Raw genomic sequence first — 23,735 nt, 5'->3', positions numbered from 1 at the left:
TTATCAAATGGCAGATGGCGATGTGTCTGTCAAGATGCTCTGTTGCTGGAGTCCAGAAATGGCCACCGTTTTGGCTGAGACTGCTCAGCTTTGGGAAACTGCCTTTTTTATCCTCCCAGGATGGATGTGTTGCTGGATCCACAACCCCGTTGATCTCACAGGGATTTAGACTATAAGACCATAAAATATAGGAGAGGAAGTAGGTCATTCGGCCCATTGAGTCTGCTCCGCCAAGGTTCCCGGAAAGAAAGGAAATGAAAAGCATATTCCCCTTATTAAAATTATTTTTATCCAATTGTATGACATGGTACATAATGATCATGATGATGATGTGGGTTTTAAAATATTTATAACTGTGGTTACCTAATTTAAATTATATTTACATTATTTTTCTCAGACGTATTTGCTGTGGAGACCAAGTTATTGGATATATTCAAGGCAGAGATTGATACGTTCTTGATTGGTAAGGTTAGTTGGGGCGGGGGGAGCTGGTTCAAGGATAAGGGGAGAAGTGAGACAATGGGTTTGAAAAAAATCAACCATGATTGAATAATGCAGCGGATTTGATGGGCTGAGTGGTCTACTTCTGCTCCCATATGGTGACTGGATGGGAGTATTTGGATTATTGGCAAAAATATGCATGCATAGCATCCAGTGGTTGCTGGGCTTGTTAAAAGTCTCAGCCATGTGAACAACAGGTTTTCAATAAGCAAGGAATGGGGCACAGCGGGAGCGTCCACACCTCTGCCCTTGGGAGTATTTCCACCAAACCACCTGAGAGCGTGACACAGGCAGAGCTGCTGACGTCATTTAAGAAGTGCCTAGATGAAACCTTGAATCATGTTGGCAGAGAAAACAAGAGGCCAAACGCTTGAAGATGGGATTACCACAGACTGGTTGACATAGACGATTGCTAAATGGCCTGTTCCCATGCTGTATGACTTTGTGACCCTTTGCCAAAAGAGGGATCCATGCTTTTGATATATGAGTCCCCATGTCTTTTACAACACTTCAACATTACAGCGTTTTCAGGTAAAGTGTGTATCTGAGTTCCTATGAAGTATTTCCACGAGGAAGATCCTAATGCAGAAAGCAAACTGAAGAGCAACTGTCCACAAACTATCAAGCTAACATGATAAATTTGGTTGTTGACCTAATATTTAACAATATCTACCAACACTTACAAATAGAGAGTGTGAAACAACTCTAAAGGGAGATTCTACTTCAGCAGGTACAGAAGGAGTTAGACAGCTGTGCACTGTGGTACAGAAGACATGTTCTTCTTTCAGACGATCATTAGTCATAAGGCACTCAGGTGGTAATGCATTTCACAGAGGCATGGCTGTCGGTATTAAAAGCATCCGTGATAGACAGTTCTTCAGAATTGTTCTTCCACATGAAATCTCTAAGCCTCCGTTGCCTGCTGTGTCAATCTGACAAATATCTTCAACAAGGGTATAAGTTCAGCTAGAAGCATTGGTGCTGCCCTACTAAACATCCACTCTACTACACTAAAAGCATCTTGCTCGTGCTTTTCTGTGCTGCATTGGTGTGAGCTTTTTTCCTGAAGCATCTGCATTTAATGTCACCAAATACTTACCTGATGAGATTTACCAACAGCACACTTCCGAGCAGACACATCTTCTACAAAATAGTGTCCATCTAATTTGTTAAGCAAATTTTGAAGACTAATACTCCTGATTAATGTTGCCTAAGCCATTTACCAGAAGGAATCTGGGAAGCATAAACTACTGACAACAGCAGTCAGGCTTCAATTATACTCATTGCAAATTTTTAAAACCCTTGTTTTAAAGAAAATGCAGTTGCTGTAAGGACATTAAAGATAAGTGCTATTGTGATCAATGTAAACTTTGGTTCTGTTTAGGTACTGGCTTTTAATTTTAATATTCTTGAGATGCAACTTTATCTTAATTAAATCGCAAAATTCTGATGTTATCAGCTATTGTGATTTACCAGCAACATTGGAACAATGTGCATTTCCAGTGCAGACAGGAGGTTACAGAGGTCTGATAAAGAAATGTTTTGCTACATTTCTTATGTGCCCTGTAATATTTTAAATTCAGACAAATGCCTTTGAACAGGGGCACTGCCACTTGTATTCAGGATATCAACTACTGTCATTGTGTGCTTTAACAGAATATGTGCTTCTGCATTCCCCTGACTATTTGCTTGTCGGTTGGTGGTTTAACATAAGTGTAACACAAGCAAGCTTTGATGTCTCTGAGGGCGCCACAGAATATAAATAACAATTACCATTGGTACTGAGTGGAAATCTCATCACTATTCGAGGCCACTCAGTATACACAGATAAACCCTCTGGATTGCTTGCCAGTTTGGAGGACATTTGGATCGAGAGTAAAAAAAACCTGCACATGGTTTACTAAGGGTAGCAGCTGAAACAAGTTTGTTGAATACCTTACTGGTAGGACATTGGCAACAGAGACAGGAGAGCATTAGTTCATGAAGCCTGCAACAAACCCAGGGACACAAGCAAAGTCAAAACTGTGAATCCACATCAATTGACTGCACTCTGTAGTCTCAAAAATAGCTGGTGACTGTCAACATCTTTCAGCGCTAAAGAGCAATTCAATTTTCACGAAGAAACTGCCTGCTGATTTTTATCCTCCATTATTATCTACTTTTCCCATTGATCTTGCATTGTTGTCATTTTTATGACTATCTTGAGCCAAGCATTAATCTGGTCACAGATTACACCTTGACATCTGCAACTAGTGACCATTTTAGTTCTTTTACAACTCTTCCATTACCAAAGACATCCTTGCTTAAATGCAGCATAACCAGAAAAACAAGCATCAGGCAATGACCATCACCTGTGAGACTTTGGAACACCCTGCTACACCCAGTACCTGTTAGCTATGACAGCACTAGTAGTGCTAGACTGTAGTATATTTAATTATATGTTGCATATACACTTTGTTAACCTGTATAGTTCATCTACATATTTTATTCTGTTGATATTATTGTCAATTCTACACTGCAGTCATTGAGTCTGTCCTGTGCACCTCCATCATTGTGTGGTTTGGAGCCGCCACCAAGCAGGATAGAACCAGACTACAGCGCACAGTGAGGACTGCTGAGCGCATTATTGGAGCCTCCCTGCCCTCTATTGTGGACCTGTACTCTTCCAGGTTGAAGAAGAGGGCGGGGAACATCATAAAGGACTCTTCCCATCCTGCGCACGGACTGTTTGATCTGCTTCCGTCTGGTAGGCGCTTCAGATCCCTCCAGACTAAGACTAATAGGCACTGGAGAAGTTTTTTCCCTACTGTGGTCACTTTGCTGAACAGTTAACTGCCGGTTAACTGTCAGCTAACTATTACTTGGATTGCACTACCTGTATGTATAATCTATATTTTCATTTATATCTATCATTATTATTGTTATGAGCAGAGAGACAACATCTGCCGGAAGTAAATTCCTTGTATGTGCATAGGTACTTGGCGATTAAAGTCTGATTCTGATTCTGATTCTGATTTATATTATTTGATGTGCTGAATGTGATATACTCTACTGTGTTTTGCATTTTGGTCCCAGCGGTATGTTGTTTCATTTAGTTGTATACATGTGTATGGCTGAATGACTTTAAACCTGAACTTGAATCAAATTGAGGGAAACAAGAAACTGCAGGTACTGGGACTTGCTGCAGGGTCCACGACCTGGGGTTCACAGACACCTCGGTTAATGGCAGGGGTCCGTGGCATAAAAAAGTTTGGGAACCCCTGTGTGCGAGAGGAACTGAATATGTTGGACAGTATATGTGGAGCAAAAGGAATTGTTGAAGTTTTGGGCCAAAGCCATTCATGCAGACTGAAAGAGTAAACGGGACTAGCAAGTATTAAGAGGAGAGGGGAAGGTGTGAGTTCGCGGCCAGAAGGTGACAGTGGATGGAGCAGGGGTGATGGATGATGGAAGATGGGGCGAGGTGGGAGAGGGTAAGATGTGGAGTTGGAAGACAGAGGTAGTAGAACAGATAAGAAAAGGGTAGACAGAGCCAAGTGAGAGGATGGAGGGAGAAAGCGGAGGCAGCTGTTGGATAGCAAAAGCACGGATACAAAGACGACAGTGCTGGAATCTGTTAAGGAAGAAAGGAGGTCATGGGAATCATTAGGAGAGAGGTGGAACCACATGGGGGAGGGGGAAAGTCTAATGGGGGAACTGTGTTGGCAGTGGGTGGGTGGAAACGGGGGGGGAAATGGGGTATTGGAGGGAGGAGTATGGGAAAGGGGATAAAATTGGAATAACCAGACGTGGATCAGCCAGAGAGAGAAAAAGAGACAGGAGAACACAGGAAGTAAGGGAAAAATGGTTCAGAATGAGAGATGGAAAAGGGACCTAATTGAAGCATATCAGATATTAAGCCACCTTAACAGTATGGCTGTGAGGATGTACCCTATTGAGAAATAATCTAAAAATGGAGGTAAAATTTTAACTCTGAATAGGCTGAGAGTCCTTAGAATTCTCTTCTTCAAAGATTGGTGGGAGTGATATTTGAATATTGTTGAGGCAGTGGTAGATAAAATACAGAGTGCAATGAGAAAACTTGTTGGTAAACAGAACATTGAGTGAGGCTACAGTCAGATCAGCGATGATCTTTTCTGGTGGAGCAGGTTTAAGGTGCTGAGCAGCATAATCATAACCTTAGCACATCTGTTTATCTGCATGTAGTCTAATGTGAAACAAGCAGTCAAATTACTCAGTAAAGAGGGTCTTTTTAGCGTGAAGGAAAATAAAACTACAGCAATTTCTCATATCACAAACGATATAATCATTCTCAGAAAATGCAGTACATGGAGGATAATTATGCACAAAGTATGCATACAAATCAATCTCAGTCACGACGAACAATGTCGTCATCAAGCATAATTAACAAGGGAATTACCCAAATATCTTCACTGAGACTGAGGCAACATTTTCATCATAGGCAGTTATCTAGTTTTGATCTTTCTTTGTGCAACTAATGCCTAAAAGACCGAGAATAACAAATTTGTAAGTGGAATATTCAACATGAATTAGTTCCCTGATTAGTATCCTTCAGATCAAACATCTGCTGTAAGTGGGTGTAAGGAATGTTGAGATATCTACCAGAAAGGAGGTCAAGGGTATTTAAGGGAGCCTGACACATAAGCACCCGTGAATTGAGCAGAACAAACTCTGTCCGGATTGGGCTCTGGTCATGCTAACACTAAACTGGGAAAACTCTCATCCCAAACCAATCACCTTTATCTCCATAAGTGGGCTGTGGTCTCACGTTCATCCATTATTTTCCCTGAGCTAACTTCAGATGCACATGAATCCACATGGCAGCTCTTCAATTCATTAATACTTTGTACTCAATGATTGTGAATAATTTAGAAATGCATAATGGAGAATCGTCCTTGCTGAGATCGTCTCCTTTCGTTCGTGTTGTTTAACGCTGAGTGCATTTGTAACTATCTACCTGCTGCATGACACAAACTCTATGACAATTCATATTCTTTTCACAAAGGGAAATTGCTTTATTATTAATGGTAGCATTTCAATTGTTCCATTAAATAGAGGCACTTGCTGAAAGGTCAAAATCTTGAGGTATAAATGCCTGATAACTAATGTGCTCAATAACTGCAGATGGAGACTGGGGACATCTCTGCCATCATCAGGTTCAGTTGAAAATTGGATTTGTTACACATACACCAACCAGTATCCATAAAAATGATCCCAGTAATTAAACTACCAAACCGCTGGTATAAATTAGTGGGGCGGTCACTACCATACCAGATTGACTGCTGGTCTGTGGAGTTTCAAAACTCAATGTCTCCACATTGCAAGTAATATAGGCTCATCCATATTACAATTTTCTGCTGCTGAATTGTCATATGTTAAGACAAATGTTGGTAACTTTATTTTGTATTCATAAAGCAACTGTTACTATAGAGTGATTGTATGGTGTTATAATAGTTGCCATCCCAAAGTTATTTCAGATGTTAACAATGCAAAAAGTACAATCTCATTAGCAGCTCCCTCTGGGTGGGATTCCTCCACATTAAAACCTGAGAGGGATTTGCTCTCCTTTTTAATAGGCAAATTCAAACTTTGTTCCGCAGTGCTCCTTAACTGTATTTTGAGAACTTTCCATCTTTAAACCAGTAGCAACAACTGAGAAAAAGAGTGCCTTACACATCAAGCATTCTTCAAAGGACAAGATAGGTTATCAGTTCTGTTATCACTGTAAAGACCTCAGTTGTGAAGGACCCATGTATAATTTGAACTCAATTAAATAAACAGTTGAATAATATCATAAAAGCAATGAAACTTCAGGGGGAAAAAAGAAAATCCATTCATTGTATGTTTGTTACCAAATTAGCAATTGATTTCAGATATAAAGAGATGGTCTAAAATAAATACGGACTGAATGTATTCAGTGGAAAGATACATACGCACTGATCCCTGTAGCTTGTGGCACTCCCGAGTTTCTTCAAATGCAATCACTTCTATTTACTGTTGCTTTTGCCCTTCAGAAAGTTGCACAAATTCCTCAGGAAAAAAGTCTGTAACACACAGCGGTTAATGCATAGTAAATTGGGTACGATATCCAATTCAAACAAAATTTCAAATCATAAATCACAGCAGCTGTTGCAAAGCAATGTTATTCAGGCAGCTGCTTTGATTTTTTTGCACTAAGGGTAGAAAATCCTTGCTTAATCTCGTGAGTCAGCTTTTCACATTGCATTACTCTTCACCCATAACAGAAAGCGGACTGATTGCAGATTACTTCTTGTGCAAGGTAAGAGCTGGCAAGCTATTTATTTTTACTGAGAGATCACGCTTTTCCCTTCACCTCACCTCCGATCTGTCAGACAGATGGTGATGCAAACCAAGCAACCAGAAATAAACGATTGTAATTTTATTCCAACAACGATACAAAAAGAAAATCTGCTTCAAAGCACCTTTATATTAAATCTTTCAACAGAGGACATGTTAAGAAAAAAACATTTTGAGTCATATTTTTACCTTGTAGTCATAACTTTGAAATGCTTTTTGTTGAAGTTGAAATGAGGATTGATTGGTGCATTGTTGCTTTAATTTAAACTCAGTCACAAAGTTTACTCCAAATTAGTCAAGGGATTTCACTACTGTTGGGTTCAAAATAACAAATTCCTCTTTCATCGTGAAACTTGTGTCTTACTCTAAAAGTATGTCTTAGAAATCTGGAACAGTTTGTGATCTCAATCTCCATTTCAAAGAACATAGATTTGAAGACCCACCAAATGTTTTGCTGACTAAACCAGTACTGAGAAGTAGCATATAACTCAAAGTTCTAACTTCAACTCAACTCCAGCAGAAATGTACTTATCTTGTGTGAGCTGTCCCACAGGGAACAAGGTGCTCTTCAGTTGGAAGCTTGACATTAACCCAAACTCTGACACTGGACTCAGTTCAAAGGCAGAACACAAAACATCCTTTGTGGAGAGGTCAGATGGACTTTGCATCTGGGTTCACAGGCTTGACTCAAGGAACAATTAGTGCATACAATTCAACTTCCTTCACTTGAATGAGATTGATAACCCTAATTGAACTTAATTGAAGGGCAACTCATCATTTTTCTTTGTTTTACTTTACCTTGATACGTTTAATAGGACTTAGAAGTATTTCAGAATCTTTCCGCAGAATAAACAGTTTTAATAGATTTACACCATTTTAAAATGTCTTTACCACCTGAATTCATGTCACCACCCACCGTATCATTTCAAGGTGTGGCTGCAGTGGAGAGACCTCCATGAAGCTGGACTCCCAGAGGTTGCAGAAAATACTTAAGTGGAGGGAATAAACAGGGAACAGGCCAGACTGAACACAGTCTGGGCTTTTCATAAATAATGGGGAGTGCAATAATATAATGGTGCTACTCAACCATAAAGATTGAAGGTTAGCTTTATTTTGTTTTGAAAGATACAGTGAATGTCAACAACCAGCATAGTCCAACTATATGTGCTGGGGGCAGCCTGTCCCATTGCCTAATATAACATGCCCAGAACACACTAATCATAACCTTCCATCTTTTGGAATGCGGGAGAAAACCCATTGGTCATGGAGAGAATATACAAACTCCTTTCAGACGGCGGTGGGAAGTGAACCCGTGGCACTGACATTATAATAGTGTAATACTCACTACTATACTACTGTTCCACCCAAACCATCTTTAGCATTGGTTTATTTATTATGATAAAACCTGATTTTCAAAAGAAAATCACATTTTCAACGCTCACGTGGTGCAGGAGATGTCACTGAAGACTCCAGACTAAAGAATAAGACAAAACGTTTCAAAGGGATAAGAATTTAACATCATGCAACATGAAGACAAAATTGAAAAGAAGGGTGGTGAACACAGGACTGAAGGTCTTTTATTTGAGTGCATACAGATACGAAACAAGGCTGATGATCTCATAGCACAGTTTGAAATAGGTAGGTAGATGTTGTCGTTGCAAGAAGATTACAGAGGAGAACTTAACATCCAAGGATATTCATTGTATTAAAAGGATAGGCAGGTGAGCAGAAAGGGTGGGGTGGCTCAGTTTGTAAAAATTAAATGATATCCTCGTAAAAAAGTGTCATAGGTGTCGAACCCTCATGGGTAGACTTGAGAAACAGCAAGGATAAAAAGACACTAATGGGAGTTATACACAGGCCTCCAAAGAGTAGCCAAGATGTGCAGTACAAATTACAACAGAAGATAGAACAGTTCTGTAAAAGAGCAATGTTACAATGGTTGTGGGGAATGACAAAATGCAGGTAGATTGGCAAAATTGGATCCCAAGGAAAACTACTTTAAGAATGTCTATGAGATGGCTTTTTAGAGTAGCTTGTGGTCGAGCCCACCAGAGAAAAGGCAATTCTGGACTGGCTGTGGGTGAAGATTTGACCAGAAATTAGACCAAGTTTGATTAGGGAACTTAAAGTAAAGGAGCCCTTAGGAGGCATTGATCATAATATGATAGAATTCACCCTGCAGTCTGAAAGGGAGAAGCTAAAATTAGATGTATTGGTATTACTGTTGAGTGAAGATAAGTACCGAGGTATGGAAAAGGAGGTAGTCAAAGTTGATTGAAAAGGAACAGCAGAGCAGCAACAACTGCAGTTTCTGGGAGTAATTTAGAAGATTTAAGATCAGTTCCTCCCAAAGAAAAAGAAGCATTCTAAGGGGATGTTGAAGCAATTGTGGCTGCCAAGGTAAATTAAAACCACCATAAAATCAAAAATGAGGGAAATGAGGGTATAAAATATAGCAAAAATTAGTGGGAAGCTAGAGGATTTGGAAGATTTTAAAAACCAACAGAAAACAAATAAAATAGAGCAATAAGGAGAGGAAAGATGGAATATGAAGGTAAGTTAGCCAATAATATAAAGAGAATACCAATTTTTTTCAGAAACGTAAGGTGTAAAAGAGATGCAAAAGTGGACATTGGACTGCTGGAAAATGACAGTGGAAAGGTAGTAATGGGGGAGGGGGATGTAAACAGCAAATGAACTGAATAAGTATTTAGTGATACTCTTCTTTGGAAGATACCAGCAACATGCCAGAAATTTAAGGTTCAGTGGGCAGAAGTGAACGTAAGCACTAATACTAAGGAGGGGGTACTTGGGAAGCTGAAAGGCCTGACGGTAGATAAATCAGATAGAGGTAGATGAAGGGATTGTGGAGGCATTAATAGTGATAATTCAAGAATTACCAGATTCTGGAATGGCCTGGACAACTTGGAAAATTAGAAATATCATTCCACTCTCTTAGAAGGGAGCGAGGTAAAAGAAAGGAAGTTATAGGCCAGTTAGCTTGATGTCAGTGGTTAGCGAAATGTTAGAGTCAGTTGTTATGGATGGGGTTTAGGGGTACTTGGAGACATACAAGAAAATCGGCTGAAGTCAGCATGGTTTCCTTAAGGGGAAGTCATGCCTGACAAATAAATAACAGGTAGGATAGACAAAGAAAAGTCAGCGAAAGTTTGGTTGGCTTTTCAGAAGGCCTTTGACAAGGTGCTACACATGACGATTCTAAACAAGATAAAGGCCCATGGTATTACAGGAAATATAATGACATGGACAGAAGATTGGTTGGCTAGCAGAAGGCAAAGAGTGGGAATGAAGTGATCCTTTTCTAGTTGACTGCTGATGACTTGTGTTCCACAAGGGTCAGTGTTGTGTACACTACTTTTTACATGTTAATGATCTAGATGATGGAATTAATTGTTTTGTGGCCAAGTTTGCGGATGATGCAAAAATAGACAAAGGGGCAGGTAGTTTTGAGGAAGCATGCAGTCTACAAAAGGATTTGGATAGATTAGAATGGGCAAAGAAATGGTAAAATCTTTGCATTGCTAATTCATTGAAGTAGCACAGCTTCTTTGAACCCATCTAGTTTATCTAACACAACTTAGGTTGAAATAAATGTGGTTAAACAAAGCTTTTATGGTTTTGCTCCTCAGGCCCTCCTGCGCAGTTTCCTGAACACATGGCTGTTCTAATCCAAGAGAATTGTAAAACTGAAACTCTAATTAAGTAACTAATGTTTAATTTAATTTAATTTTTAACAAGATAAACTATTTTCCTTGTCACATCTGATTTTTACTACCAGTTGCTGTAGAAAGGCACCAGTTCCATTGAATCCAGGTACATAAATTGTCAATAAGTGAAAATTAAAAGAAGAACACTGATGGTGGAAACCCAAAATAAAAGCAGTTCAGGTAACACTTGTGAAGAAAGAAACAGAAGATCTTCATTAGATAATGTGGATAGTCTCTTACCTACAGGAAAGATATCAATAAGACTGAAAGAGCGCAGAGAAAATTTACAAGGGTGTTGTCAGGACTTGAGGACCTGAGTTACAGGGAAAGGTTGAAAAGGTTAGGATGTTACCCCATGCAGTGCAGGTGACTGAGGGGGGATTTGATCGAGGTATTTAAAATTATGAGAGGTATAGATAGGGAAAATACAAGCAGGCTTTTTCCACTGAGGTTGGGTGAAACTAGAAGTAGAGATCATCGGTTAAGGGTGAAAGGTGAAATATTTGAGGGGGAAGTTCTTCACTCAGAGGGTGGTGGGAGGTGTGGACCGAGCCACAGATGGAAGCGGTGGATGCAAGTTCAGTGGCAACACTTGAGAGAAGTTTGGATGGGAGAGTATGGAGGGCTATGTTTCAGCCGCAGATCAATGTGATTCAGAGGAATAATCGTTTGGCATGGACTAGATGGAACAAAGGACCTGTTTCCGTGCTGCAGTGCTCTATGACTTTACAAGTGGAGGGTTATACGGTGCCACAAGCTACCCAGTCTTCGGGTGGTACATGACAGTTTGGGTCTCCAATGTAATAACAGGAAGTAGGCGCGATCACCTACAGAAAAGTGTTCGATCTGCTATATTGGATAAAAGAGAAAACAGGGGCAGCCCTTTACCCATGTGCAATTTAAGAAGTCAGCCACTTTCACGTACAAAACGTGTGATGCTGTATCAGATCCAAGGCAACCCGTGACTGTCAGTGGGAGCAATTCATCATTTTCCATGCTCCAGTCAATGGTGCCAATGACTGCCCTGGCACTTCCACTATCACCGTGTTGCATTACTGCACCTGTCTCTGTAATACAATGTGCTAGATGAGAGGGGATTTCCTTTAGCTCACATTTTCATCAATAAAACTATTCCAGGGACTACTGCCAGCATCCGTGAGTATCTGGTACAGACTTCAACTATTTTCTTAAAAGAAGGTAGCAACTCCATTAACTCTAAAACTTGCACTCAGTGTCAGGCAGACCGAAGAACTGATTGTGGACTTCAGAAAGGGTTAGATGAGGAAACACATAGAGGGATCAGAAGTGGAAAGAGTGAGCCATTTCCTGGGTGTCAACATCTCTGAAGGTCGAACCTGGACCCAGCATATCAATGCAGCTACAAAGAAGGCATGGCAGCAGCTATATCTCATTAGGAGTTTGAGGACATTTGGTATATCACCTAAGACATTCGCATCTTTCTACAAATGTTCCATGGACAGCATTCTAACTGGCCATATCACCATCTGGTACGGGGTTGGTGGGGGAGGGGCGGGGTGGAGAGGCTACAGCACAGAATCAAAATAAGCCGCAGAGAGTTGTAAACGTAGTCAGCTCCATCAAGGGCGCAAGCCTCCGTAGTATCCAGGACATCTTCAAGAAACGATAATTCAAAAAGGTGGCATCCATCATGAAGCACACTGATCACCCAGGTCATATATTGTCCTCATTGCTACCATCAGGAAAGAGGTACAGGAGCTTGAAAGCACACACTCAACGATTCAGAAACAGCTTCTTCCCCTCTTCTATCTGATTTTTGAATGGTTATTGAACACATGAACACTACCTCAATAACTTTCTATTTCTATTTTTGCAATACTTATATAATGTAACTATTTTATATATATTTACCGTAATTCACGTATTTCCTTTCATTATGTACTGCATTGTACTGCTGTCACAAAGACAACAATTTCACGGCAAACGCCAGTGATATAAAATCTGATTCAGATTCTGAAGCTATCCCACATCTGTTTCTATTTTATATGATAATAATCAGTCCCCATTAAAACTACTTCACTGGCCATAATGTGGCTTGAACAGTCCTGAGCATGAGAAGGATACTGTTTCATTATGTGTCTTCCCCTTCATCACCAAGCCCAACATTCTTTCACTTCCAAAACACTCTCATCTTTTGTCCTAACTCTCTTCCAAAGCTGCTGAGACCCCAGGTGCAAAGGCAGACGATAAGTAGCCAATTAGCATCCCGTTCTTTATGCTTAGCTTAAGACCCCGTTCCCAGGATCTGAATGATTTTACATCCCTGTGTAAACCATCCAGGGCTCCAACACTTCCCTGCAGCTTGCTCCAATTCACCATGCCAGAAGTTGATCTTTCAGTCATTATGTCCCTGCTATTTGGAATTCTTTCTGAACACAGCATTTCATTTCTCTTTTCCTTTCATAAGTCTACCATGAATTGAATTAAGCCATGTCTTCAGTCCCCAAGTAAAATCTCTTTCACCTTCTTATGCCTTCTCCTGTTGCATAGTAACAGGCTGGGGTGAGAAAAGAATCTTAACTAGCAAGTTTCCCAAAATCGTCTGTCGATTTTCAAAAAAAAATCTTACATAGATCCTATTTAATCTGCAGCATTCCTCTCTCCATTGTGTCCTTATTAAAAGGAGACAGTATTACACTCAGTGCATGACCTATTTTCTGAATGAGGTTTCAGTTCAGGTTTAAGCATCTGTATAAACTCAGGCTCTCTCTCCAAGGACAAAACATGACTTTTGTAGGTGACTGAAGGTGTTTTCGATTGCGCTGCACATTTATCTCTTGAAAGTAATTTGAGGCTAACCTTCCGCTTGATGTTACCTTAATGTGGAATCTTGCTGCTCAGTCTCCTTTACTCGCGTTTCAGTTCCTCTTTGTTCTTGCTCCAGTAAACAACAGGAGATTTACATGAGAAACATTTGTAGCTTTCTTCTTTTACTGAGAGAGTTTATTCCTCTGCAACCTACACCCTCCCCCCCCCCACCAGAACTCCCAATTGCCTGCCTCCAACCCAAACACCAGCCCGCCACCCACCCCGCTCCTCACGGATGGGAGTGAGCATGTAAGCAGCCAGGAAAATTGATTTCTCTTTCAAGATTTCTGACTTATATTTGATGTTGATGCCGTAGAGTTGTGAAAGTTTCTCCGGGGCTACATTTTTGAGCACAGCACGGATTTGAGCAACTTTACTGCATCAGATATCTACAAGTACCATGAACCATCTGTTTTGAGACTGTGTGCAAACAGAGATTAAATATAGCAGTAAAAATAGTCTCAGACCATACACTGTTAGCACTAAGCACCAAAACATATTGCAAAGGGATTGGCAGCTGGTTCAAATACCCAGTAATGATGAATGCCAAGAGAGGATCTGGATGAGCTCTTCTATCTCTACAGTATCTAGTGCTTAACAGGGGTTCCAACCTTTTTAATGCTGTAGACCCTATTTATTAACTGAGGGGCCCGTGGAACTTTAGACTTTAACGCCTCCACTTATATCACATTGCAGGAGAACAAATGGAGAAAATATAGACTGAAATTCTTTCTTTCGAATGACAATTAAAGAAATCTGTACGTTCTTCTCACGACCCTGACGGTTTCCTCCCACAGTCCAAAGATCTACTCCTGTTGAAGGGTCTCGGCCCAAAATGTCGACTGTACTCTTTTCCATAGATGTTGCCTGGCCTGCTCAGTTCCTCTAGCATTTTGTGTGTGTTCTTTGTAAATTGCCCTGTGATTAGACACAGGGGATTGCAGGGCGGCATGCATCAAAGGACCAGAAGGACTTCTTCCTTGCTGTAGCTCAACAAACAAGTAAATAAATAATTCAAAGCTTTCACATCAGTGTTGTAACGTGCCTACCAAAACTGCACAAAAAATCCTGATGTGGTTGAACAGAAGATTTATATAGCTGCAACAGACTTTCTGATTCTTATACTCAGGGCCCTTATACACTGTCATCATGTCCGTATAATCTGATAAAACAGTCCTCCCCAAGACAATCCAGTACCACCTTTCTTGTAAACTCAATACTATGCATCATAGAATTTCGAAGAATGAAGTGGGATCTCATTGAAACTTACCGAATTTGGCAAGGTCTAGATAGAGTGGACATGCACAGGTTGTTTCCGTTAGTGCTACAGTCTGAGACCAGAGGGCACAGCCTTCGAATAGAAGGGCATACCTTCAAAACAGAGATGAGGGGTATTTCTTTTGTTGAAGTGTGGTGACTCATTGCCACAGGTGGCTGTGGAAGCCATGTCACTGGGTATATTTAAAGCAGAGATTGGTAGGTTCCTGATTGGTAAGGATGTCAAACACTACAGGGAGAAGGCAAGAGATTGGGTTGAGAGGCAAAATAAATTAACCATGATCGAATGGCAGAGCAGGCTCCAAGGCTTAATTCTACTCCTATGAATTAGGCCATTCCCAGGGATGCAGAGGTGCTGCCCTTGGCATCATTTGTATGTGTTGGCATCCAGAACAGTGCATGGTAAGCTGATCGGTCTGCTCACCTGTGCCAGGCTACCAGGCAAATCTTTAAGCCAATACTTTCATTTTTGACCATGCCTAGATGACTGCCATGTGGGTCCTCCAACACGTCAGCTCTCAGCTTGGCCAGTACAACTCTCAATCCCCACATACGGCAACATCTGGCCCAAGTGAAAATGGGGGGGGGGGGGGGGGGGGAGGTGGAATCTGGAAGTTCTGCTGCATATTCCAACCAAATTGAGACTGTGTTGGGTCCTTTTTGCTTTCCCTTAGGATCATCGTTACAGTAGTAGGGAGACTTTTCATTTGCATTAAGGAGAATATGTCAAGAGGAATGTCTTTTTTAGTAAGTTTTTCCAGTATTTCCAAGGGTCAGCATTTTCATGATTAGCCGTCCTTTTGAATTTGACCTAGTAATTGTGTCCGCCAAGAAACAGAGCCCTTCTCTGCATTCTGCATTCATGCTGCTGCTGTTAGTGGAATACCCTTCTGTGAAGATGGACACTAGTGTTTGATGATCAGTAACGAGGGTAAACTCTCTCCCATACAAGCACTGGTTGAAGTGTTTTACACCCCAAACCAGACTCAAGGCCTTTCTGTCAATCTGTGTGTAATTTTTCTTTGCAGTGGTAAGGGACCGTGATACAAAGACTATGAGCGTTCACTTCCATCACTCTAAACATGTGACATAACTCTCCCTATACCACAAGGCAAGGCTTCACTGGACGATATGGATTAAGATGTGTTAATACAATGTCTAAGGTCACCATTTCCTTTACCTTTTGGAAAGCCACCTCACACTGCTTTGTCCATTACCATTTCTTTCTGATCTCTAGTAATGAGCTGGGGTAAAGCACAGTCGCCAGATTTTGCAGGAAGTTATTGCAGTAATTGACCAATCCTAAAAGGACCACAACTGTGACTCATCCTTTCAACCTGGGGCATCAACCACTGCGTGACTTTCACAAACTAAGTAATCTCTCAGTGCATTATTAAGCCCTTCATTGAAATGACAAAGCTCAGCTAATCTCTTCAATTCAGCCACATATGCTGAAATGCACCCCCCTTCTTTTTGATTCCACTCATGAAACCTAAAGTGTTCTGCAATCTTCAATGCCTTTGTTTCAATGTTCCTGCATAATTTCACAATATCAGCAAAAGTTCATTTCAGCTTATTTGGTTGGAGAAGTTAAACTTCTAAGCAAACTGTCTGCTCTTTCACCTACCACTCAGCAAAACAGGCACACATTCCTCACTGGCTATTGTATCTGCTTTAAGATACTATGCAATCTACTCAGTGTACATTAGCCAGTTATCTTCTGTGGAATTGAACATGTCTATCTTTTCAATGTTTCCAGCCATTTCTGCTTTTTTAGAATTTATGATTGTTATCATCCTGTACTCAATGTTTATGAGCCTTTGCTGCACCCATAAAACTAACAGCATTGTGAAGGGCCCCACACACCCCTCACATAAACTCTTCTCCCTCCTGCCATCTGGCAAAAGGTACTGAAGCATTTGGGCTCTCACGACCAGACTGTGCAACAGTTTCTTCTCCCAAGCCATCAGACTCCTCAATACTCAGAGTCTAGACTGACATCTACATCATTTATTATTATATTGTAATTTGTCCTCTACTGTGCCTATTGTCTTGTTTATTAATTATTGTACTGCCCTGCACTGTTTTGTGCACTTTATGTAGTCCTGTGCAGGTCTGTAGTTTAGTGCAGTTTTATTGTTGTTTTACATAGTCTAGTGTAGTTTTGTGTTGTTTCATGTAGCACCAGGGTCCTGGAGGAGCGTTGTTTTGTTTTTACTGTGTACTGTACCAGCAGTTTATGGTCGAAATGACAATAAACTTGACTTGACTATGAATTTGTCCATTTTCTGCCTTTCTTTGAACTCGAATGTCTCACTGTACTTTTTAAAATCGACTATCTTGCTGCACTTCAACAGGTTGGGTAGTCACCTCCTTTTCAATTTAAATCCTTCCCAACACCACCATAATGTTTAGTAACTCCAAAACATAAAACTGAAAGAAAGCCAAGGAGCCAGGAGATGGTTATTTACTTTCGTTATTACTTTAGTGAGAAGTGCACATATGATGTGGTAACATAATGATGTATGTCATTCACGTACCTTGACATATAACCAATGATGAATTATTTAAACAAGCAATTTATGTTTTATACACAGTTTTATGTTTTTTATACTCTGTGTTTTTGCCTGTTTTTCTTGTTGTAATTTGTGTGATTTATCCTTTTGTGTATGGGGGTTGATGCTTTTGTTGCTGTTTGCATGATTTGTTTTTTTTGTACTTGGGCTATTGATGATTTTGTTGGTATTTGCACAATTTGTTTTTGTTGTGTGTGGGACTGGGTGGCTGACATTTTTCTTTGAACGGCTGCTGTAGCTTCCTTTGTTTCATTGCTGTCTGGAGAAGATGAATCTCAGAGTTGTATACTGCATACTTTGACAATAAATGTTCCTTGAACCTTGATAGATACAGTATTACTCAAATATTACTGAAATATTAAATACATAACAAAGAGATGTTGGACAAACTTAGATTGTTTCCTGTGGTTTATTGAAGGCTGAAGGGAAATCTGATAGAAGCTGATAAATTTATGAGTGTAGATATGGTAGATTACCAAAGTCTTTTTCCCCAGGGTAGAAATGTTAAATGGGCAACACAGTAGTGTAATGATTTACAGTGCCAGCTGTAAGGTTACAGGTCAATTCTTGCTGGTGTTTGTAATGAGTTTGTACATTCTCTCCATGACTGCACAGGGTTCTTCCGGGTGCACTGGCTTCCATACTTCCATACTGGCTTTCCAAAGAAGTATGGCTATGGTGAGGGTTAGTTAGTTGTGGACGTGCTGTGTTGGTGCCAGAAGCGTGGCAACACTTGAGGACTGCCCTCAGTGCATCTCGGACTGTGTTGGTCATCGACACAAACAATGCATTTCACTGTATGGTACGCTTCGATGTAGATATGACAAATGAAGCTTTTTTTTTCCTTCACTGGAGTACATAGAAGGAGAATGTTGAAAGGAGATGCACTGGGTACGTATTTTATGCAAAGTGTTGAGCACCTGAAACACACTGCAGGAAAGGTGATGGTGAGAAGTAGACACAATAATGGTGTTTAAGAGACACTTCGCAGGCATTTTAACATTCGGGTAATGGAGGGATGTAGATCACATGGAGACAGATAGACTTTGTTTAATTTTTCAACATGTTTGGTACAGGCATCATGAGCTAACTGGACTGCTCCTGTGCTGCACTATGCTACAATCTATATATGAATCTGAACTCCAGGACAATAAATACAGAAGGACTCTATGCATCCTATTATGTCCATGGTGACTGCTTCCTACAGCCAATTCCAGCTGCTGTGCCACTGTTCCAGTGACCTCATTCTGCTTCTGGTGTTCCCACAACTGATGGTCTCAATTTAAAGACTTTATCTTGCTATCTCATGTTCTTGTCATTTATTGCTGTTCATTTATATTTACATTTGCAAAGTTTGTTGTTCATTGATCTTGTTTGCAGCTACTGTCCTATATATTTGCTAAGTATGTCCACAGGAAAAAAAAAGCATCTCAGGGTTGTATGTGGTGACATGTATGTACTCAGATAATACATTTTGCGTTAAATTTTGAACTTTGAACTAGGTTCACTCCTGATCTCTGGTACTGTCTGTATGAATTGAGCAGAAAGGTTCTCAGACTTCAATGGTTAAATTATGATGAAGGTTTACATAAATTAACCTGGATTTTGTAACACTTTGGGATAATTTGACCAAAGAATTCAAAACATTAGAGGAACTAGAAGCAGATGAAGTAGGTTGATATAAAGGAACAATTTCTGATGATGAAGATGTCTGAGTCTAGGAGGTATAGTCTAATAATAGAGCCAATCTTATCAGGAATAATGTTGGGTAATTATTCTATTGCAATTGGTGGTAGAAGTCTGAAATTCTCTTTTGGCAAATACTGATCAATGCTAGCTAAACTGTTGCTTTAATTACAAGACATAGAGTTTTGATAAACAAATATTTTATGGGAAATTGAGAAAAATGTGTTATGAATTAGCTGCAGAACATCTATCATCTCATTCTATGGCACTGCAGCCTCAAGGCAATAAATTATTTTCTTCCTGAGTTAAAAGGTTCCCACTTAATTGATTTTCCCCTTCAAAAAGCAATGATGTCCGTGGTTACTTAGCCCATCCTCCAATAGGCTGTATCTCTGCCTTACTTGAAACTCAGCAGGTCAGGCAGCACCTATGGAGGGAAATAAACAGTCAATATTTCAGGTCAAGACCCTTCGTCAGGTCCTGATGAAGGGTATTGACCTGAAACATTGACTATTTCCCTCCATAGATGCTGCCTGACCTGCTGAGCTCCTTCAGCATTTTGTGTGAGTTACTCAAGATTTCCAGCATCTGTAGAATCTCTTGTGCCTCTTTTGTTGCTCCTTCCTTCCTGCGTTGCCTTTTACCTGAGTAAGGATAGAAAAATTCTCAACCGTATCTTCTAACTCTCCAAGGCTTTCACTCTACCAACCTCTGTAACCACCTCCAGCTCTAAAGCTATCTGAGCCTTCTGTCCTCCTTTGGTTCCACCCCCTTTCACATTCTGGACTTTAAAGAATTAATCTTTGGATACTGGACCTTCAATTGGCTGGGCTTTTAAATTGTATCATGCTCTTCCTACATCTCTCCATCTTGCTCATTTTTATAACCAGTCCCTCAAAAATCTAACTTTTTTCAAGCAAGATCTGGTTGGCAATATTCTGTTGAATTATGGTTAACAATGTGAGATGTGACGTACCACTCCCTATTGTGCATTATATTTATGTTTCTCCAAGGATCATCACCTCGTCATGGTGGAGAGGCTTGCGGGGCTTGAGTTCCTGAATATCCGATGAGTGATGCCATCTGGAGTTTAGCCATCTGGTGCTTAATCTTGGTAGGGTCACTCATGGTGGTAAGCTCAAGAGGGTCCCAGGCAATGAGCGATCCATCAAAGAACTTAACAGCGGAGTTGGTGGAAGATGATGACACATCATAATAGCAGCGAAGGCTGTAGCAATGAAAGGTCCCAGTTGTCTTGCACTCCATCCCATTGGACCCTCAACCCGATCTGTCAAGGATCATGTGGTGGCTACCGTGTATCAGCCTCTCCACGTTAAACATACACAGGCTTTCTCCATTAAGTGAATCCATCCTGACATCCTGATCAGCAAATGGCAAAGGAAGCAGGGTTGTAAGGTCTGGCCCACACTGAACCAAAACATGAGGATCCTGAATCAGCCTCCACAGCCACCTGAGTACCCAACAGTACACACATCGTCTTCAACTTGAGTGAACACACTAATACTACAATAGTTAAGCAATCATACATGTCTCTCATAATTCTCTTTTGGTGCTCATGTGATGTTTCAGAAAGATGTGTTTTGAAAGTTTTCTGTTATGAAAAAACAAGGCCAAGCAATTTAATATTAAATCTTTCAATTTCTTTGCAAATTAACCCACTATCCTTCCCTTGTTGTATCAGTGGTCTCGAGGTTATACTGACAATCGGTTGCTGGGAGACTCTCAATTTACTTTCTTCAGCATTTAGAAATGTGAAGAAGACAATAACAACAAGGCACACAATATGCTTGCGAGGCTGCATTTGGCATATTGTGTTCAGTTTTAGTCACCCTGCTATAGGAAAAATGCAATTAGGCTGGAACAAGTGCAAAGGAGATTTATGAGCATGTTGCCAGAAGCTGAAGGTCTGAGTTGTAGAGAGAGGTTAAGCAGGCTAGACCTTTTTCCAGTGGAGTGTAGGAGAACGAGGGGTGATCTTGTCAAAGTGTACATAATTATGAGGGGAACAGATAGAGTGAATGCGCACAGCTATTTTTTCTCAGCATGTTAGTGAACCTACAAGGGAAAATATTATCTTAGATCTAGTCCTGTGCATTGAGACAGGTAAGATTAACAATCTTGTAGTCAGGGATCCTCTTGGAAAGAGTGATCATAGTATGATTGAATTTTGCATTCAGATGGAGTATGAAATAGTTAGATCTAAGACTATCGTATTATGCTTGAACAAGGGAGACTACAACAGGATGAGGGAGGAGTTGACTTATGTGGATTGGGAGCACAGGCTATTTGGTAGGACAGTTGAGGAACAGTGGAAAACTTCCAAAGAGATTTTTCACAGTGCTCAACAAAAGTATATTCCCGTCAAAAGTAAGGACAGTAGGTGTGGGGAGAGCCAGCTTTGGATAACTAAGGAAATAAAAGATGGTATCAAATTAAAAGCTCATATGTACAAAGTCGCAAAGAGTAGTGGGAGACTGGAGGATTGGGAAAACTTTAAAAAGCAACAGAGAACAACTAAACAAGAAATAAGGAAAGGGAAGATAGAGTATGAAAGTAAATTAGCACAAAATATAAAAACAGATAGCAGAAGTTTTTATAAATATATAAAGCGGAAGAGGGTGGTTAAAATCAATGTAGGTCTCTTGGAAGACGATAAGGGGAGATTGATGTTGCATGATAAGGAAATGGCTGAGGCATTGAATGACTATTTTGTGTCGGTCTTCACTGTGGAGGATACATCTAATATGCCAAAGAAGGATGTTATTGATGAAATGGGAGGTGAGGACCTTGATAAAATCACTGTCACTAAAGAGATAGTGATGAGAAAACTAGAGGGCTGAAGGTAGATAAGTCGATGGGATGCATCCCAGGGTGCTGAAGGAATTGGCGGGCGTTATAGGAGACGCGTTGGTAATCATTTATCAAAACTCTCTGGACCCTGGGCAGGACCCGGCAGATTGGAAGACAGCAAGTGTCACACCACATTTTAAAAAAGGATGCAGGCAAAAGATGGGCAACTATAGGCCAGTTAGCTTAACGTCTTCAGTCAGGAAAATGCTTGAAGCTGTCATTAAGGAAGAAACAGTGAAACATTTAGAAAGGAGTGGTTCCATTAGACAGACACAACATGGATTCAGAAAGGGCAGGTCCTGTTGGACAAACTTACTGGAGTTCTTTTAGGACATAATGAGTGCAGTAGATACAGGGGAACAGGTGGATGTTGTATACTTGGATTTCCAGAAGGCGTTCGATAAGATGGCGCATAAAAGATTTATAAATAAGATATGGATGCATGGAGTCGGAGGAAGTGTATTGGTATGGATAGTGGATTGGTTAACCGATAGAAGGCAGAGTGTTGGTATAAATGGGTGTTTCTCCGGTTGGCAGTCAGTGGTGAGTGGGGTGCCATAGAGGTTGGTGTTGGGCCTGCAGCTATTTACCATTTACATTGATGATTTGGAAGAGGGGACTGAGTGTAGCATAGCAACATTTGCTAATGACACTAAACGGAGCGGAAAAGCAAATTGTACAGAGGATGTGTAGAGTCCAAAGAGGGACATAGATAGGTTGAGTGGGCCAAGGTCTGGCAGATGGAATATAACATTGGTAAATGCTAGATCATTCACTTTGGAAGGAATAATAGAAGAGCAGATTATTATTTAAATGGTGAAAGATTGCAGCATGCTGTAGTGCAGAGGGACTTGGGAGTGCTTCTTCATGAATTGCAAAAAGTTGCCTTGCAGGTACAACAGGTTATTAAGAAGGCAAATGGAATGTTGGCCTCCATTGCTAGAGGGATTGAATTCAAGAGCAGGGAGGTCATGTTACAACTATACAGGGTACTGGTGAGGCCGCACCTGGAGTACTGTGTGCAGTTCTGGTCTCCATACTTGAGGAAGAATATACTGGCTTCGGAGGCAGTGCAAAGAAGGTTCACCAGGTTGATTCCAGGGATGAAGGGGTTAACCTATGAGGAGCGATCGAGTTGCCTGGGACTATACTCTCTGGAATTCTGAAGAATAAGAGGGGATCTCATAGAAACATACAAAATTTTGAAAGGGATGGATAAGATAGAAGTAGGAAAGTTGTTTCCATTGATAGGTGAGACTAGAACTTGGGATATTGCCTCAAGATTTAGGGGAGAAGATTTAGGACGGAGATGAGGAGGAACTGTTTTTTCCAGAGAGTGGTGAATCTGTGGAATTCTCTGCCCAGGGAAGCAGCTGAGGCTTCATCATTTAATATGCTTAAGAAACAGTTAGATAGATTTTTACGTAGTAAGGGAATTAAGGGTTATGGGGAAAAGGCAGGTAGATGGAGCTGAGTTTACGGACAGATCAGTCATAATCTTATTGAATGGTGGGGCAGGCTTGATGGGCTGGATGGCCTACTTCTGCTCTTATTTCTTATGTTCTTACGTTCTCCCAGGTTTGGGGATCAGAATCTGGGGGGTTTTGGTGAGAGAGGAGAGATTTCACTTGGAAAGGGATCAGAATATAAAATATGCTGCAAGAAGAAGAGGCTGAGATTGGTACATTAACAACATTTTGTAAAGAAGTAGAACAGGTACACAGATAGGAAAGGTTCAAAGGTTCAGAGTAAATTCATTATCAATGTCACATGTCACCATATACTACCTTCAGAGTAGTTTTATTGTAGGCATTCACAGTAGGACAGATGAACACAGTCGAATTAATGAAAAATTAGACACAAAGAGTGGCAAAGTGTAAACAAAGAGAAACTAGGCTAATGAAAA

General features: G+C 40.6%; 1 protein-coding gene across 12 annotated transcripts in view; it reads right to left on the bottom strand.

Moving 5' to 3' along the window:
- LOC140728939 (teneurin-3) overlaps positions 1–23,735 on the bottom strand; it is a 2,305,574-nt gene that overhangs the window by 976,468 nt on the left and 1,305,371 nt on the right. For all 12 annotated transcript variants that reach the window (XM_073048051.1, XM_073048055.1, XM_073048053.1 and 9 more), the window contains exon 6: positions 6,456–6,566. The gene's annotated coding sequence lies outside the window, so the exon portion shown is untranslated. The remainder of the gene's footprint in view (positions 1–6,455; positions 6,567–23,735) is intronic.

The sequence above is a fragment of the Hemitrygon akajei genome, chromosome 6, assembly GCF_048418815.1.
Source record: "Hemitrygon akajei chromosome 6, sHemAka1.3, whole genome shotgun sequence".
NCBI lineage: Eukaryota > Metazoa > Chordata > Chondrichthyes > Myliobatiformes > Dasyatidae > Hemitrygon > Hemitrygon akajei.
This window is presented reverse-complemented; position numbering and strand designations above follow the sequence as displayed.